At 40.1% G+C, this 17,545-nt stretch overlaps 16 non-coding genes across 16 annotated transcripts; 1 reads left to right on the top strand and 15 right to left on the bottom strand.

The window, feature by feature from the left end:
• Positions 1 to 1,088: 1,088 nt before the first annotated feature.
• TRNAS-AGA (transfer RNA serine (anticodon AGA)) lies at positions 1,089 to 1,170 on the bottom strand. The gene has a single exon. It is a non-coding gene; the product is annotated as a tRNA-Ser (tRNA).
• Positions 1,171 to 2,486: 1,316 nt separating this feature from the next.
• TRNAA-AGC (transfer RNA phenylalanine (anticodon AAA)) lies at positions 2,487 to 2,568 on the bottom strand. Its single transcript has one exon. It is a non-coding gene; the product is annotated as a tRNA-Ala (tRNA).
• Positions 2,569 to 5,259: 2,691 nt separating this feature from the next.
• TRNAS-AGA (transfer RNA serine (anticodon AGA)) lies at positions 5,260 to 5,341 on the bottom strand. Its single transcript has one exon. It is a non-coding gene; the product is annotated as a tRNA-Ser (tRNA).
• A 2,170-nt stretch (positions 5,342 to 7,511) lies between these two features.
• On the bottom strand, positions 7,512 to 7,593 carry TRNAS-AGA (transfer RNA serine (anticodon AGA)). The gene has a single exon. It is a non-coding gene; the product is annotated as a tRNA-Ser (tRNA).
• A 471-nt stretch (positions 7,594 to 8,064) lies between these two features.
• Positions 8,065 to 8,146, bottom strand: TRNAF-GAA (transfer RNA phenylalanine (anticodon GAA)). The gene has a single exon. It is a non-coding gene; the product is annotated as a tRNA-Phe (tRNA).
• A 559-nt stretch (positions 8,147 to 8,705) lies between these two features.
• On the bottom strand, positions 8,706 to 8,787 carry TRNAS-AGA (transfer RNA serine (anticodon AGA)). Its single transcript has one exon. It is a non-coding gene; the product is annotated as a tRNA-Ser (tRNA).
• A 197-nt stretch (positions 8,788 to 8,984) lies between these two features.
• On the bottom strand, positions 8,985 to 9,066 carry TRNAS-AGA (transfer RNA serine (anticodon AGA)). The gene has a single exon. It is a non-coding gene; the product is annotated as a tRNA-Ser (tRNA).
• Positions 9,067 to 9,544: 478 nt separating this feature from the next.
• TRNAS-AGA (transfer RNA serine (anticodon AGA)) lies at positions 9,545 to 9,626 on the bottom strand. The gene has a single exon. It is a non-coding gene; the product is annotated as a tRNA-Ser (tRNA).
• A 2,964-nt stretch (positions 9,627 to 12,590) lies between these two features.
• Positions 12,591 to 12,672, bottom strand: TRNAF-GAA (transfer RNA phenylalanine (anticodon GAA)). Its single transcript has one exon. It is a non-coding gene; the product is annotated as a tRNA-Phe (tRNA).
• A 559-nt stretch (positions 12,673 to 13,231) lies between these two features.
• On the bottom strand, positions 13,232 to 13,313 carry TRNAS-AGA (transfer RNA serine (anticodon AGA)). Its single transcript has one exon. It is a non-coding gene; the product is annotated as a tRNA-Ser (tRNA).
• A 197-nt stretch (positions 13,314 to 13,510) lies between these two features.
• On the bottom strand, positions 13,511 to 13,592 carry TRNAS-AGA (transfer RNA serine (anticodon AGA)). Its single transcript has one exon. It is a non-coding gene; the product is annotated as a tRNA-Ser (tRNA).
• Positions 13,593 to 14,070: 478 nt separating this feature from the next.
• TRNAF-AAA (transfer RNA phenylalanine (anticodon AAA)) lies at positions 14,071 to 14,152 on the bottom strand. The gene has a single exon. It is a non-coding gene; the product is annotated as a tRNA-Phe (tRNA).
• Positions 14,153 to 15,723: 1,571 nt separating this feature from the next.
• On the bottom strand, positions 15,724 to 15,805 carry TRNAS-AGA (transfer RNA serine (anticodon AGA)). The gene has a single exon. It is a non-coding gene; the product is annotated as a tRNA-Ser (tRNA).
• A 198-nt stretch (positions 15,806 to 16,003) lies between these two features.
• On the bottom strand, positions 16,004 to 16,085 carry TRNAS-AGA (transfer RNA serine (anticodon AGA)). The gene has a single exon. It is a non-coding gene; the product is annotated as a tRNA-Ser (tRNA).
• Positions 16,086 to 16,283: 198 nt separating this feature from the next.
• TRNAF-AAA (transfer RNA phenylalanine (anticodon AAA)) lies at positions 16,284 to 16,365 on the bottom strand. Its single transcript has one exon. It is a non-coding gene; the product is annotated as a tRNA-Phe (tRNA).
• A 1,013-nt stretch (positions 16,366 to 17,378) lies between these two features.
• Positions 17,379 to 17,460, top strand: TRNAF-GAA (transfer RNA phenylalanine (anticodon GAA)). Its single transcript has one exon. It is a non-coding gene; the product is annotated as a tRNA-Phe (tRNA).
• Positions 17,461 to 17,545: the final 85 nt, after the last annotated feature.

The following is a 17,545-nucleotide window of genomic DNA, read 5'->3' as shown; positions in this document are numbered from 1 at the left end:
GGCAGAGCCCAATGGATTTCTAGTCCATCGCCTTAACCACTCGGCCACGACTACTGCTATGTTGTACTGTCCAACACAGCAATGAAATCGACGAATTTTGGAATCATCACATAAGTAATGTGCGCCAACATTGATATCAACAATAGACGTTTACTGTCTGAATGAAACTTTCAAATAATTCAATATTAGGCCAAGTAGAGAAATTGTGTTTATTGCTACACTTGCATTTCAAGTAAACATACCCTAAATATACGCAGTCAGCAGGATTCGAACCTGCGCGGGCAGAGCCCAATGGCTTTCTAGTCCATCGCCTTAACCACTCGGCCACGACTACTGCTATGTTGTCCTGTTCAACACTGCAATGGGATCGACGAATTTTGGAATCATCACATAAGTAATGTGCGCCAACATTGATATCAACAATAGACGTTTACTGTCTTAATGATACTGTCAAATAATTCAAAATTAGGCTATATAAGGGAATTGTGTTTATTGCTACACTTGCATTTCGAGTATACACACCATAAATAGACGTAGTCAGCAGGATTTTAACCTGCACGGGCAGAGCCCAATGGCTTTCTAGTCCATCGCCTTAACCACTCGCCCACGACTACTGCTATGTTGTACTGTTTAACACAGCAATGGGATCGACAAATTTTGGAATCATCACGTAAGTAATGTGCGCAAACATATCAACAATAGACATTTACTGTCTCAATGAAACTTTCAAATTATTCAAAATTATGCCAAGTAGAGAAATTGTGTTTATTGCTACACTTGCATTTCGAGTATACATACCCTAAATCCTCGTAGTCGGGAGGATTCGAACCTGCACGGGCAGAGTCCAATGGATTTCTAGTCCATCGCCTTAACCACTCGGCCACGACTACTGCTATGTCGTACTGTTTAACACAGCAATGGGATCGACAAATTTTTGAATCATCACATAAGTAATGTGCGCCAACGTTGATATCAACAATAGAAGGTTACTGTCTCAATGAAACTGTCAAATAATTCAAAATTAGGCTATATAAGGGAATTGTGTTTATTGCTACACTTGCATTTCGAGTATACATACCCTAAATACTCGTAGTCGGCAGGATTCGAACCTGCACGGGCAGAGCCCAATGGATTTCTAGTCCATCGCCTTAACCACTCTGCCACGACTACTTCTATGTTGTACTTTTTAACACAGCAATGGGATCGAAAAATTTTGGAGTCATCACATAAGTAATGTGCGCCAACATTGATATCAACAATAGACGTTTACTGACTCAATGAAACTTTCAAATAATTCAAAATTAGGCTATATAAGGGAATTGTGTTTATTGCTACACTTGCATTTCGAGTATACATACCCTAAATAGACGTAGTCGGCAGGATTCGAAACTGCGCGGGCATAGCCCAATGGATTTCTAGTCCATCGCCTTAACCATTCGGCCACGACTACTGTTATGTTGTACTTTTTAACACAGCAATGGGATCGATAAATTTTGGAGTCATCACATAAGTAATGTGCGCCAACATTGATATCAACAATAGACGTTTACTGACTCAATGAAACTTTCAAATAATTCAAAATTAGGCTATATAAGGGAATTGTGTTTATTGCTACACTTGCATTTCGAGTATACATACCCTAAATAGACGTAGTCGGCAGGATTCGAAACTGCGCGGGCATAGCCCAATGGATTTCTAGTCCATCGCCTTAACCATTCGGCCACGACTACTGTTATGTTGTACTGTTTAACACAGCAATGGGATTGCAAAATTTTGCAATGCTCACGTAAGTAATGTGCGCCAACATTGACATCAATATTAGACGTTTACTGTCTCAATAAAACTTTCAAATAATACAAAATTAGGCCAAGTAGAGAAATTGTGTTTATTGCTACACTTGATTTCGAGTATACATACCCTAAATAGACGTAGTCGACAGGATTCGAACCTGCGCGGCCATAGCCCAATGGATTTCTAGTCCATCGCCTTAACCCTCGGCCACGACTACTGCTAAGTTGTACTGTTTAACACAGCAATGGGATCGACAAATTTTGGAATCATCACATAAGTAATGTGCGCCAACATTGATATCAACAATAGACGTTTACTGTCTGAATGAAACTTTCAAATAATTCAAAATTACGCCATATAAGGGAATTGTGTTTATTGCTACACTTGTATTTCGAGTATACATACCCGAAATAGACGTAGTCGGCAGGATTCGAACGTACGCGAGCAGATCCCAATGGATTTCTAGTCCATCGCCTTAACCATTCGGCCACGACTACTGCTATGTTGTACTGTTTAACACAGCAATGGGATCGACAAATTTTGGAATCATCACGTAAGTAATGTGCGCCAACATTGATATCAACAATAGACGTTTACTGTCTCAATGAAACTTTCAAATAATTCAAAATTAGGCCAAGTAGAGAAATTGTGTGTATTGCTACACTTGCATTTCGAGTATACACACCCTAAATAGACGTAGTCGACATAATTCGAACCTGCGCTGGCAGAGCCCAATGGATTGCTAGTCCATCGCCTTAACCACTCGGCCACGACTACTGCTATGTTGTACTGTTTAACACAGCAATGGGATCGACAAATTTTGGAATCATCACATAAGTAATGTGCGCCAACATTGACATCAAAAATAGACGTTTACTGTCTCAATGAAACTTTCAAATAATTCAAAATTAGACTATATAAGGGAATTGTGTTTAATGCTACACTTGCATTACGAGTATACATACCCTAAATAGACGTAGTCAGCAGGATTCGAACCTGCGCGGGCAGAGCCCAATGGCTTTCTAGTCCATCGCCTTAACCACTCGGCCACGACTACTGCTATGTTGTAATGTTTAACACAGCAATGGGATCGACAAATTTTGGAATCATCACATAAGTAATGTGCGCCAACATTGATATCAACAATAGACGTTTACTGTCTGAATGAAACTTTCAAATAATTCAATATTAGGCCAAGTAGAGAAATTGTGTTTATTGCTACACTTGCATTTCGAGTAAACATACCCTAAATATACGTAGTCAGCAGGATTCGAACCTGCGCGGGCAGAGCCCAATGGCTTTCTAGTCCATCGCCTTAACCACTCGGCCACGACTACTGCTATGTTGTCCTGTTCAACACTGCAATGGGATCGACGAATTTTGGAATCATCACATAAGTAATGTGGGCCAACATTGATATGAACAATAGACGTTTACTGTCTCAATGAAACTTTCAAATAATTCAAAATTAGACTATATAAGGGAATTGTGTTTAATGCTACACTTGCATTACGAGTATACATACCCTAAATAGACATAGTCGGCAGGATTCAAACCTGTGCGGGCAGAGCCCAATGGATTTCTAGTCCATCGCCTTAACCACTCTGCCACGACTACTGCTATGTTGTACTGTTTAACACAGCAATGGGATCGATACATTTTGGAATCATCACATAAGTAATGTGCGCCAACATTGATATCAACAATAGACGTTTACTGACTCAATGAAACTTTCAAATAATTCAAAATTAGGCTATATAAGGGAATTGTGTTTATTGCTACACATGCATTTCGAGTAAACTTACCCTAAATAGACGTAGTCGGCAGGATTCGAAACTGCGCGGGCAGAGTCCAATGGATTTCTAGTCCATCGCCTTAACTATTCGGCCACGACTACTGCTATGTTGTACTGTTTAACACAGCAATGGGATCGCAAAATTTTGCAATGATCACGTAAGTAATGTGCGCCAACATTGACATCAATATTAGACGGTTACTGTCTCAATGAAACTGTCAAATAATTCAAAATTAGTCCAAGTAGATAAATTGTGTTTATTGCTACACTTGCATTTCGAGCTTACAGGACGTAGTCGACATTATTCGAACCTGCGCTGGCAGAGCCCAATGGATTTCTAGTCCATCCGCCACGACTACTGCTAAGTTGTACTGTTTAACACAGCAATGGGATCGACAAATTTTGGAATCATCGCATAAGTAATGTGCGCCAACATTGACATCAATATTAGACGTTTACTGTCTGAATGAAACTTTCAAATAATTCAAAATTAGGCTATATAAGGGAATTGTGTTTATTGCTACACTTGCATTACGAGTATACATACCCTAAATAGACGTAGTCGGCAGGATTCGACCCTGGGCGGGCAGAGCCCAATGGATTTCTAGTCCATCGCCTTAACCACTCGGCCACGACTACTGCTATGTTGTACTGTCCAACACAGCAATGAAATCGACGAATTTTGGAATCATCACATAAGTAATGTGCGCCAACATTGATATCAACAATAGACGTTTACTGTCTGAATGAAACTTTCAAATAATTCAATATTAGGCCAAGTAGAGAAATTGTGTTTATTGCTACACTTGCATTTCGAGTAAACATACCCTAAATATACGCAGTCAGCAGGATTCGAACCTGCGCGGGCAGAGCCCAATGGCTTTCTAGTCCATCGCCTTAACCACTCGGCCACGACTACTGCTATGTTGTCCTGTTCAACACTGCAATGGGATCGACGAATTTTGGAATCATCACATAAGTAATGTGCGCCAACATTGATATCAACAATAGACGTTTACTGTCTTAATGATACTGTCAAATAATTCAAAATTAGGCTATATAAGGGAATTGTGTTTATTGCTACACTTGCATTTCGAGTATACACACCATAAATAGACGTAGTCAGCAGGATTTTAACCTGCACGGGCAGAGCCCAATGGCTTTCTAGTCCATCGCCTTAACCACTCGCCCACGACTACTGCTATGTTGTACTGTTTAACACAGCAATGGGATCGACAAATTTTGGAATCATCACGTAAGTAATGTGCGCAAACATATCAACAATAGACATTTACTGTCTCAATGAAACTTTCAAATTATTCAAAATTATGCCAAGTAGAGAAATTGTGTTTATTGCTACACTTGCATTTCGAGTATACATACCCTAAATCCTCGTAGTCGGGAGGATTCGAACCTGCACGGGCAGAGTCCAATGGATTTCTAGTCCATCGCCTTAACCACTCGGCCACGACTACTGCTATGTCGTACTGTTTAACACAGCAATGGGATCGACAAATTTTTGAATCATCACATAAGTAATGTGCGCCAACGTTGATATCAACAATAGAAGGTTACTGTCTCAATGAAACTGTCAAATAATTCAAAATTAGGCTATATAAGGGAATTGTGTTTATTGCTACACTTGCATTTCGAGTATACATACCCTAAATACTCGTAGTCGGCAGGATTCGAACCTGCACGGGCAGAGCCCAATGGATTTCTAGTCCATCGCCTTAACCACTCGGCCACGACTACTGCTATGTCGTACTGTTTAACACAGCAATGGGATCGACAAATTTTGGAATCATCACATTAGTAATGTGCGCCAACATTGACATCAACAATAGACGTTTACTGTCACAATGATACTGTCAAATAATTCAAAATTAGGCTATATAAGGGAATTGTGTTTATTGCTACACTTGCATTTCGAGTATACATACCCTAAATACTCGTAGTCGTCAGGATTCGAACCTGCACGGGCAGAGCCCAATGGATTTCTAGTCCATCGCCTTAACCACTCGGCCACGACTACTGCTATGTCGTACTGTTTAACACAGCAATGGGAACGACAAATTTTGGAATCATCACATTAGTAATGTGCGCCAACATTGACATCAACAATAGACGTTTACTGTCACAATGATACTGTCAAATAATTCAAAATTAGGCTATATTAGGGAATTGTGTTTATTGCTACACTTGCATTTCGAGTATACATACCCTAAATACTCGTAGTCGGCAGGATTCGAACTTGCACGGGCAGAGCCCAATGGATTTCTAGTCCATCGCCTTAACCACGACTAATGCTATGTCGTACTGTTTAACACAGCAATGGGATCGACAAATTTTGGAATCATCACATTAGTAATGTGCGCCAACATTGACATCAACAATAGACGTTTACTGTCTTAATGATACTGTCAAATAATTCAAAATTAGGCTATATTAGGGAAATGTGTTTATTGCTACGCTTACATTACGAGTATACATACCCTAAATAGACGTAGTCGGCAGGATTCGAACATGAGCGGGCAGAGCCCAATGGATTTCTATTCCATCGCCTTAACCACTCGGCCACGACTACTGCTATGCTGTCCTGTTCAACACTGCAATGGGATCGACGAATTTTGGAATCATCACATAAGTAATGTGCGCCAACATTGATATCAACCATAGACGTTTACTGTCTTAATGATACTGTCAAATAATTCAAAATTAGGCTATATAAGGGAATTGTGTTTATTGCTACACTTGCATTTCGAGTATACACACCCTAAATATACGTAGTCAGCAGGATTTGAACCTGCACGGGCAGAGCCCAATGGCTTTCTAGTCCATCGCCTTAACCACTCGCCCACGACTACTGCTATGTTGTACTGTTTAACACAGCAATGGGATCGACAAATTTTGGAATCATCACATAAGTAATGTGCGCAAACATATCAACAATAGACATTTACTGTCTCAATGAAACTTTCAAATAATTCAAAATTATGCCAAGTATAGAAATTGTGTTTATTGCTACACTGCACGGGCAGAGCCCAATGGCTTTCTAGTCCATCGCCTTAACCACTCGCCCACGACTACTGCTATGTTGTACTGTTTAACACAGCAATGGGATCAACAAATTTTGGAATCATCACATAAGTAATGTGCGCAAACATATCAACAATAGACATTTACTGTCTCAATGAAACTTTCAAATAATTCAAAATTATGCCAAGTAGAGAAATTGTGTTTATTGCTACACTTGCATTTCCAGTATACATACCCTAAATACTCGTAGTCGGCTGGATTCGAACCTGCACGGGCAGAGCCCAATGGATTTCTAGTCCATCGCCTTAACCACGCGGCCACGACTACTGCTGTGTTGTACTGTTTAACACAGCAATGGGATCGACAAATTTTTGAATCATCACATAAGTAATGTGCGCCAACATTGATATAAACAATAGACGTTTACTGTCTCAATGATACTGTCAAATAATTCATAATTATGCTATATAAGGGAATTGTGTTTATTGCTACACTTGCATTTCGAGTATACATACCCTAAATAGAAGTAGTCAGCAGGATTCGAACGTGCGCGGGCTGAGCCCAATGGCTTTCTCGTCCATCGCCTTAACCACTCGGCCACGACTACTGCTATGTTGTATTGTTTAACACAGCAATGGGATCGAGAAATTTTGGAATCATCACATAAATAATGTGCGCCAACATTGATATCAACACTGTACTGTTTAACACAGCAATGGGATCGACAAATTTTGGAATCACCACATAAGTAATGTGCGCCAACATTGGCATCAACAACAGACGTTTACTGTCTCAATGAAACTTTCAAATAATTCAAAATAAGGCCATATAAGGGAATTGTGTTTAATGCTACACTTGCATTTCGAGTATACATACCATAAATAGACGTAGTCGGCAGGATTCGAACCTGCGCGGGCAGAGCCCAATGGATTTCTAGTCCATCGCCTTAACCACTCGGCCACGACTACTGCTCTGCTGTACTGTTTAACACAGCAATGGGATCGTCAAATTTGGAGTCATCACATAAGTAATGTGCGCCAACATTGATATCAACAATAGATGTTTACTGTCTTAATGAAACTTTCAAATAATTCAAAAATAGGCTATATAAGGGAATTGTGTTTATTGCTACACTTGCATTTCGAGTATACTTACCCTAAATAGACGTAGTCGGCAGGATTCAAACCTGCGCGGGCAGAGCCCAATGGATTTCTAGTCCATCGCCTTAACCTTAACCTTACTGCTATGCTGTACTGTTTAACACAGCAATGGGATCAAAAAGTTTTGGAGTCATCACATAAGTAATGTGCGCCAACATTGATATCAACAATAGATGTTTACTGTCTCAATGAAACTTTCAAATAATTCAAAATTAGGCCAAGTCGAGAAATTGTGTTTATTGCTACACTTGCATTTCGAGTATACATACCCTAAATAGACGTAGTCAGCAGGATTCGAACCTGCGTTGGCAGAGCCCAATGGATTTTCAGTCCATCGCCATAACCACCCGGCCACGACTACTGCTATGTTGTACTGTTTAACACAGCAATGGGATCGACAAATTTTGGAGTCATCACATAAGTAATGTGCGCCAACATTGATATCAACAACAGACGTTTAATGTCTCAATGAAACTGTCAAATAATTCAAAATTAGGCTATATAAGGGAATTGTGTTTATTGCTACACTTGCATTTCGAGTATACATACCCTAAATACTCGTAGTCGGTAGGATTCGAACCTGCACGGGCAGAGCCCAATGGATTTCTAGTCCATCGCCTTAACCATTCGGCCACGACTACTGCTATGTTGTACTGTTTAACACAGCAATGGGATCAACAAATTTTGGAATCATCACATAAGTAATGTGCGCCAACATTGATATCAACACTGTACTGTTTAACACAGCAATGGGATCGACAAATTTTGGAATCACCACATAAGTAATGTGCGCCAACATTGGCATCAACAACAGACGTTTACTGTCTCAATGAAACTTTCAAATAATTCAAAATAAGGCCATATAAGGGAATTGTGTTTAATGCTACACTTGCATTTCGAGTATACATACCATAAATAGACGTAGTCGGCAGGATTCGAACCTGCGCGGGCAGAGCCCAATGGATTTCTAGTCCATCGCCTTAACCACTCGGCCACGACTACTGCTCTGCTGTACTGTTTAACACAGCAATGGGATCGACAAATTTGGAGTCATCACATAAGTAATGTGCGCCAACATTGATATCAACAATAGATGTTTACTGTCTTAATGAAACTTTCAAATAATTCCAAAATAGGCTATATAAGGGAATTGTGTTTATTGCTACACTTGCATTTCGAGTATACTTACCCTAAATAGACGTAGTCGGCAGGATTCGAACCTGCGCGGGCAGAGCTCAATGGATTTCTAGTCCATCGCCTTAACCACTCGGCCACGACTACTGCTATGCTGTACTGTTTAACACAGCAATGAGATCAAAAAATTTTGGAGTCATCACATAAGTAATGTGCGCCAACATTGATATCAACAATAGATGTTTACTGTCTCAATGAAACTTTCAAATAATTCAAAATGAGGCCAAGTCTAGAAATTGTGTTTAATGCTACACTTGCATTACGAGTATACATACCCTAAATAGACGTAGTCAGCAGGATTCGAACCTGCGCGGGCAGAGCCCAATGGCTTTCTAGTCCATCGCCTTAACCACTCGGCCACGACTACTGCTATGTTGTAATGTTTAACACAGCAATGGGATCGACAAATTTTGGAATCATCACATAAGTAATGTGCGCCAACATTGATATCAACAATAGACGTTTACTGTCTGAATGAAACTTTCAAATAATTCAATATTAGGCCAAGTAGAGAAATTGTGTTTATTGCTACACTTGCATTTCGAGTAAACATACCCTAAATATACGTAGTCAGCAGGATTCGAACCTGCGCGGGCAGAGCCCAATGGATTTCTAGTCCATCGCCTTAACCACTCTGCCACGACTACTGCTATGTTGTACTGTTTAACACAGCAATGGGATCGATACATTTTGGAATCATCACATAAGTAATGTGCGCCAACATTGATATCAACAATAGACGTTTACTGACTCAATGAAACTTTCAAATAATTCAAAATTAGACTATATAAGGGAATTGTGTTTAATGCTACACTTGCATTACGAGTATACATACCCTAAATAGACATAGTCGGCAGGATTCAAACCTGCGCGGGCAGAGCCCAATGGATTTCTAGTCCATCGCCTTAACCACTCTGCCACGACTACTGCTATGTTGTACTGTTTAACACAGCAATGGGATCGATACATTTTGGAATCATCACATAAGTAATGTGCGCCAACATTGATATCAACAATAGACGTTTACTGACTCAATGAAACTTTCAAATAATTCAAAATTAGGCTATATAAGGGAATTGTGTTTATTGCTACACATGCATTTCGAGTAAACTTACCCTAAATAGACGTAGTCGGCAGGATTCGAAACTGCGCGGGCAGAGTCCAATGGATTTCTAGTCCATCGCCTTAACTATTCGGCCACGACTACTGCTATGTTGTACTGTTTAACACAGCAATGGGATCGCAAAATTTTGCAATGATCACGTAAGTAATGTGCGCCAACATTGACATCAATATTAGACGGTTACTGTCTCAATGAAACTGTCAAATAATTCAAAATTAGTCCAAGTAGATAAATTGTGTTTATTGCTACACTTGCATTTCGAGCTTACAGGACGTAGTCGACATTATTCGAACCTGCGCTGGCAGAGCCCAATGGATTTCTAGTCCATCCGCCACGACTACTGCTAAGTTGTACTGTTTAACACAGCAATGGGATCGACAAATTTTGGAATCATCGCATAAGTAATGTGCGCCAACATTGACATCAATATTAGACGTTTACTGTCTGAATGAAACTTTCAAATAATTCAAAATTAGGCTATATAAGGGAATTGTGTTTATTGCTACACTTGCATTACGAGTATACATACCCTAAATAGACGTAGTCGGCAGGATTCGACCCTGGGCGGGCAGAGCCCAATGGATTTCTAGTCCATCGCCTTAACCACTCGGCCACGACTACTGCTATGTTGTACTGTCCAACACAGCAATGAAATCGACGAATTTTGGAATCATCACATAAGTAATGTGCGCCAACATTGATATCAACAATAGACGTTTACTGTCTGAATGAAACTTTCAAATAATTCAATATTAGGCCAAGTAGAGAAATTGTGTTTATTGCTACACTTGCATTTCGAGTAAACATACCCTAAATATACGCAGTCAGCAGGATTCGAACCTGCGCGGGCAGAGCCCAATGGCTTTCTAGTCCATCGCCTTAACCACTCGGCCACGACTACTGCTATGTTGTCCTGTTCAACACTGCAATGGGATCGACGAATTTTGGAATCATCACATAAGTAATGTGCGCCAACATTGATATCAACAATAGACGTTTACTGTCTTAATGATACTGTCAAATAATTCAAAATTAGGCTATATAAGGGAATTGTGTTTATTGCTACACTTGCATTTCGAGTATACACACCCTAAATAGACGTAGTCAGCAGGATTTTAACCTGCACGGGCAGAGCCCAATGGCTTTCTAGTCCATCGCCTTAACCACTCGCCCACGACTACTGCTATGTTGTACTGTTTAACACAGCAATGGGATCGACAAATTTTGGAATCATCACATAAGTAATGTGCGCAAACATATCAACAATAGACATTTACTGTCTCAATGAAACTTTCAAATTATTCAAAATTATGCCAAGTAGAGAAATTGTGTTTATTGCTACACTTGCATTTCGAGTATACATACCCTAAATACTCGTAGTCGTCAGGATTCGAACCTGCACGGGCAGAGTCCAATGGATTTCTAGTCCATCGCCTTAACCACTCGCCCACGACTACTGCTATGTTGTACTGTTTAACACAGCAATGGGATCGACAAATTTTGGAATCATCACATAAGTAATGTGCGCAAACATATCAACAATAGACATTTACTGTCTCAATGAAACTTTCAAATAATTCAAAATTATGCCAAGTAGAGAAATTGTGTTTATTGCTACACTTGCATTTCGAGTATACATACCCTAAATACTCGTAGTCGGCTGGATTCGAACCTGCACGGGCAGAGCCCAATGGATTTCTAGTCCATCGCCTTAACCACGCGGCCACGACTACTGCTGTGTTGTACTGTTTAACACAGCAATGGGATCGACAAATTTTTGAATCATCACATAAGTAATGTGCGCCAACATTGATATAAACAATAGACGTTTACTGTCTCAATGATACTGTCAAATAATTCATAATTATGCTATATAAGGGAATTGTGTTTATTGCTACACTTGCATTTCGAGTATACATACCCTAAATAGACGTAGTCAGCAGGATTCGAACGTGCGCAGGCTGAGCCCAATGGCTTTCTCGTCCATCGCCTTAACCACTCGGCCACGACTACTGCTCTGCGGTACTGTTTAACACAGCAATGGGATCGACAAATTTGGAGTCATCACATAAGTAATGTGCGCCAACATTGATATCAACAATAGATGTATACTGTCTTAATGAAACTTTCAAATAATTCAAAAATAGGCTATATAAGGGAATTGTGTTTATTGCTACACTTGCATTTCGAGTATACTTACCCTAAATAGACGTAGTCGGCAGGATTCGAATCTGCGCGGGCAGAGCCCAATGGATTTCTAGTCCATCGCCTTAACCTTAACCTTACTGCTATGCTGTACTGTTTAACACAGCAATGGGATCAAAAAGTTTTGGAGTCATCACATAAGTAATGTGCGCCAACATTGATATCAACAATAGATGTTTACTGTCTCAATGAAACTTTCAAATAATTCAAAATTAGGCCAAGTCGAGAAATTGTGTTTATTGCTTGCTACACTTGCATTTCGAGTATACATACCCTAAATAGACGTAGTCAGCAGGATTCGAACCTGCGTTGGCAGAGCCCAATGGATTTTCAGTCCATCGCCATAACCACCCGGCCACGACTACTGCTATGTTGTACTGTTTAACACAGCAATGGGATCGACAAATTTTGGAGTCATCACATAAGTAATGTGCGCCAACATTGATATCAACAACAGACGTTTAATGTCTCAATGAAACTGTCAAATAATTCAAAATTAGGCTATATAAGGGAATTGTGTTTATTGCTACACTTGCATTTCGAGTATACATACCCTAAATACTCGTAGTCGGTAGGATTCGAACCTGCACGGGCAGAGCCCAATGGATTTCTAGTCCATCGCCTTAACCATTCGGCCACGACTACTGCTATGTTGTACTGTTTAACACAGCAATGGGATCAACAAATTTTGGAATCATCACATAAGTAATGTGCGCCAACATTGATATCAACACTGTACTGTTTAACACAGCAATGGGATCGACAAATTTTGGAATCACCACATAAGTAATGTGCGCCAACATTGGCATCAACAACAGACGTTTACTGTCTCAATGAAACTTTCAAATAATTCAAAATAAGGCCATATAAGGGAATTGTGTTTAATGCTACACTTGCATTTCGAGTATACATACCATAAATAGACGTAGTCGGCAGGATTCGAACCTGCGCGGGCAGAGCCCAATGGATTTCTAGTCCATCGCCTTAACCACTCGGCCACGACTACTGCTCTGCTGTACTGTTTAACACAGCAATGGGATCGACAAATTTGGAGTCATCACATAAGTAATGTGCGCCAACATTGATATCAACAATAGATGTTTACTGTCTTAATGAAACTTTCAAATAATTCCAAAATAGGCTATATAAGGGAATTGTGTTTATTGCTACACTTGCATTTCGAGTATACTTACCCTAAATAGACGTAGTCGGCAGGATTCGAACCTGCACGGGCAGAGCCCAATGGATTTCTAGTCCATCGCCTTAACCACTCGGCCACGACTACTGCTATGCTGTACTGTTTAACACAGCAATGGGATCAAAAAATTTTGGAGTCATCACATAAGTAATGTGCGCCAACATTGATATCAACAATAGATGTTTACTGTCTGAATGAAACTTTCAAATAATTCAAAATGAGGCCAAGTCGAGAAATTGTGTTTATTGCTACACTTGCATTACGAGTATACATACCCTAAATATACGTAGTCAGCAGGATTCGAACCTGCGCGGGCAGAGCCCAATGGCTTTCTAGTCCATCGCCTTAACCACTCGGCCACGACTACTGCTGTGTTGTCCTGTTCAACACTGCAATGGGATCGACGAATTTTGGAATCATCACATAAGTAATGTGGGCCAACATTGATATGAACAATAGACGTTTACTGTCTCAATGAAACTTTCAAATAATTCAAAATTAGACTATATAAGGGAATTGTGTTTAATGCTACACTTGCATTACGAGTATACATACCCTAAATAGACATAGTCGGCAGGATTCAAACCTGCGCGGGCAGAGCCCAATGGATTTTTAGTCCATCGGCTTAACCACTCTGCCACGACTACTGCTATGTTGTACTGTTTAACACAGCAATGGGATCGATACATTTTGGAATCATCACATAAGTAATGTGCGCCAACATTGATATCAACAATAGACGTTTACTGACTCAATGAAACTTTCAAATAATTCAAAATTAGGCTATATAAGGGAATTGTGTTTATTGCTACACATGCATTTCGAGTAAACTTACCCTAAATAGACGTAGTCGGCAGGATTCGAAACTGCGCGGGCAGAGTCCAATGGATTTCTAGTCCATCGCCTTAACTATTCGGCCACGACTACTGCTATGTTGTACTGTTTAACACAGCAATGGGATCGCAAAATTTTGCAATGATCACGTAAGTAATGTGCGCCAACATTGACATCAATATTAGACGGTTACTGTCTCAATGAAACTGTCAAATAATTCAAAATTAGTCCAAGTAGATAAATTGTGTTTATTGCTACACTTGCATTTCGAGCTTACAGGACGTAGTCGACATTATTCGAACCTGCGCTGGCAGAGCCCAATGGATTTCTAGTCCATCCGCCACGACTACTGCTAAGTTGTACTGTTTAACACAGCAATGGGATCGACAAATTTTGCAATCATCGCATAAGTAATGTGCGCCAACATTGACATCAATATTAGACGTTTACTGTCTGAATGAAACTTTCAAATAATTCAAAATTAGGCTATATAAGGGAATTGTGTTTATTGCTACACTTGCATTACGAGTATACATACCCTAAATAGACGTAGTCGGCAGGATTCGACCCTGGGCGGGCAGAGCCCAATGGATTTCTAGTCCATCGCCTTAACCACTCGGCCACGACTACTGCTATGTTGTACTGTCCAACACAGCAATGAAATCGACGAATTTTGGAATCATCACATAAGTAATGTGCGCCAACATTGATATCAACAATAGACGTTTACTGTCTGAATGAAACTTTCAAATAATTCAATATTAGGCCAAGTAGAGAAATTGTGTTTATTGCTACACTTGCATTTCGAGTAAACATACCCTAAATATACGCAGTCAGCAGGATTCGAACCTGCGCGGGCAGAGCCCAATGGCTTTCTAGTCCATCGCCTTAACCACTCGGCCACGACTACTGCTATGTTGTCCTGTTCAACACTGCAATGGGATCGACGAATTTTGGAATCATCACATAAGTAATGTGCGCCAACATTGATATCAACAATAGACGTTTACTGTCTTAATGATACTGTCAAATAATTCAAAATTAGGCTATATAAGGGAATTGTGTTTATTGCTACACTTGCATTTCGAGTATACACACCCTAAATAGACGTAGTCAGCAGGATTTTAACCTGCACGGGCAGAGCCCAATGGCTTTCTAGTCCATCGCCTTAACCACTCGCCAACGACTACTGCTATGTTGTACTGTTTAACACAGCAATGGGATCGACAAATTTTGGAATCATCACGTAAGTAATGTGCGCAAACATATCAACAATAGACATTTACTGTCTCAATGAAACTTTCAAATTATTCAAAATTATGCCAAGTAGAGAAATTGTGTTTATTGCTACACTTGCATTTCGAGTATACATACCCTAAATACTCGTAGTCGGCAGGATTCGAACCTGCACGGGCAGAGTCCAATGGATTTCTAGTCCATCGCCTTAACCACTCGGCCACGACTACTGCTATGTCGTACTGTTTAACACAGCAATGGGATCGACAAATTTTTGAATCATCACATAAGTAATGTGCGCCAACGTTGATATCAACAATAGAAGGTTACTGTCTCAATGAAACTGTCAAATAATTCAAAATTAGGCTATATAAGGGAATTGTGTTTATTGCTACACTTGCATTTCGAGTATACATACCCTAAATACTCGTAGTCGGCAGGATTCGAACCTGCACGGGCAGAGCCCAATGGATTTCTAGTCCATCGCCTTAACCACTCGGCCACGACTACTGCTATGTCGTACTGTTTAACACAGCAATGGGATCGACAAATTTTGGAATCATCACATTAGTAATGTGCGCCAACATTGACATCAACAATAGACGTTTACTGTCACAATGATACTGTCAAATAATTCAAAATTAGGCTATATAAGGGAATTGTGTTTATTGCTACACTTGCATTTCGAGTATACATACCCTAAATACTCGTAGTCGTCAGGATTCGAACCTGCACGGGCAGAGCCCAATGGATTTTTAGTCCATCGCCTTAACCACTCGGCCACGACTACTGCTATGTCGTACTGTTTAACACAGCAATGGGATCGACAAATTTTGGAATCATCACATTAGTAATGTGCGCCAACATTGACATCAACAATAGACGTTTACTGTCACAATGATACTGTCAAATAATTCAAAATTAGGCTATATAAGGGAATTGTGTTTATTGCTACACTTGCATTTCGAGTATACATACCCTAAATACTCGTAGTCGGCAGGATTCGAAGCTGCACGGGCAGAGCCCAATGGATTTCTAGTCCATCGCCTTAACCACGACTAATGCTATGTCGTACTGTTTAACACAGCAATGGGATCGACAAATTTTGGAATCATCACATTAGTAATGTGCGCCAACATTGACATCAACAATAGACGTTTACTGTCTTAATGATACTGTCAAATAATTCAAAATTAGGCTATATTAGGGAAATGTGTTTATTGCTACACTTACATTACGAGTATACATACCCTAAATAGACGTAGTCGGCAGGATTCGAACATGAGCGGGCAGAGCCCAATGGATTTCTAGTCCATCGCCTTAACCACTCGGCCACGACTACTGCTATGTTGTCCTGTTCAACACTGCAATGGGATCGACGAATTTTGGAATCATCACATAAGTAATGTGTATCCTTAAGACAGTAAACGTCTATTGTTGATATCAATGTTGGCGCACATTACTTATGTGATGATTCCAAAATTCGTCGATCCCATTGCAGTGTTGAACAGGACAAAATAGCAGTAGTCGTGGTCGAGTGGTTAAGGCGATGGACTAGAAATCCATTGGGCTCTGCCCGTGCAGGTTCGAATCCTACCGACTACGAGTATTTAGGGTATGCATACTCGAAATGCAAGTGTAGCAATAAACACAATTCCCTTATATAGCCTAATTTTGAATTATTTGACAGTTTCATTGAGACATTAAACGTCTGTTGTTGATATCAATGTTGGCGCACATTACTTATGTGATGACTCCAAAATTTGTCGATCCCATTGCTGTGTTAAACAGTACAACATAGCAGTAGTCGTGGCCGGGTGGTTATGGCGATGGACTGAAAATCCATTGGGCTCTGCCAACGCAGGTTCGAATCCTGCTGACTACGTCTATTTAGGGTATGTATACTCGAAATGCAAGTGTAGCAATAAACACAATTTCTCGACTTGGCCTCATTTTGAATTATTTGAAAG

This window comes from Saccoglossus kowalevskii, chromosome 4, assembly GCF_978046115.1.
Source record: "Saccoglossus kowalevskii chromosome 4, keSacKowa6.1, whole genome shotgun sequence".
In the NCBI taxonomy this organism is placed as follows: Eukaryota; Metazoa; Hemichordata; class Enteropneusta; family Harrimaniidae; genus Saccoglossus; species Saccoglossus kowalevskii.
Note: the sequence above shows the minus strand (reverse complement) of the source record. Positions and strands in the feature narration are given on the sequence as shown.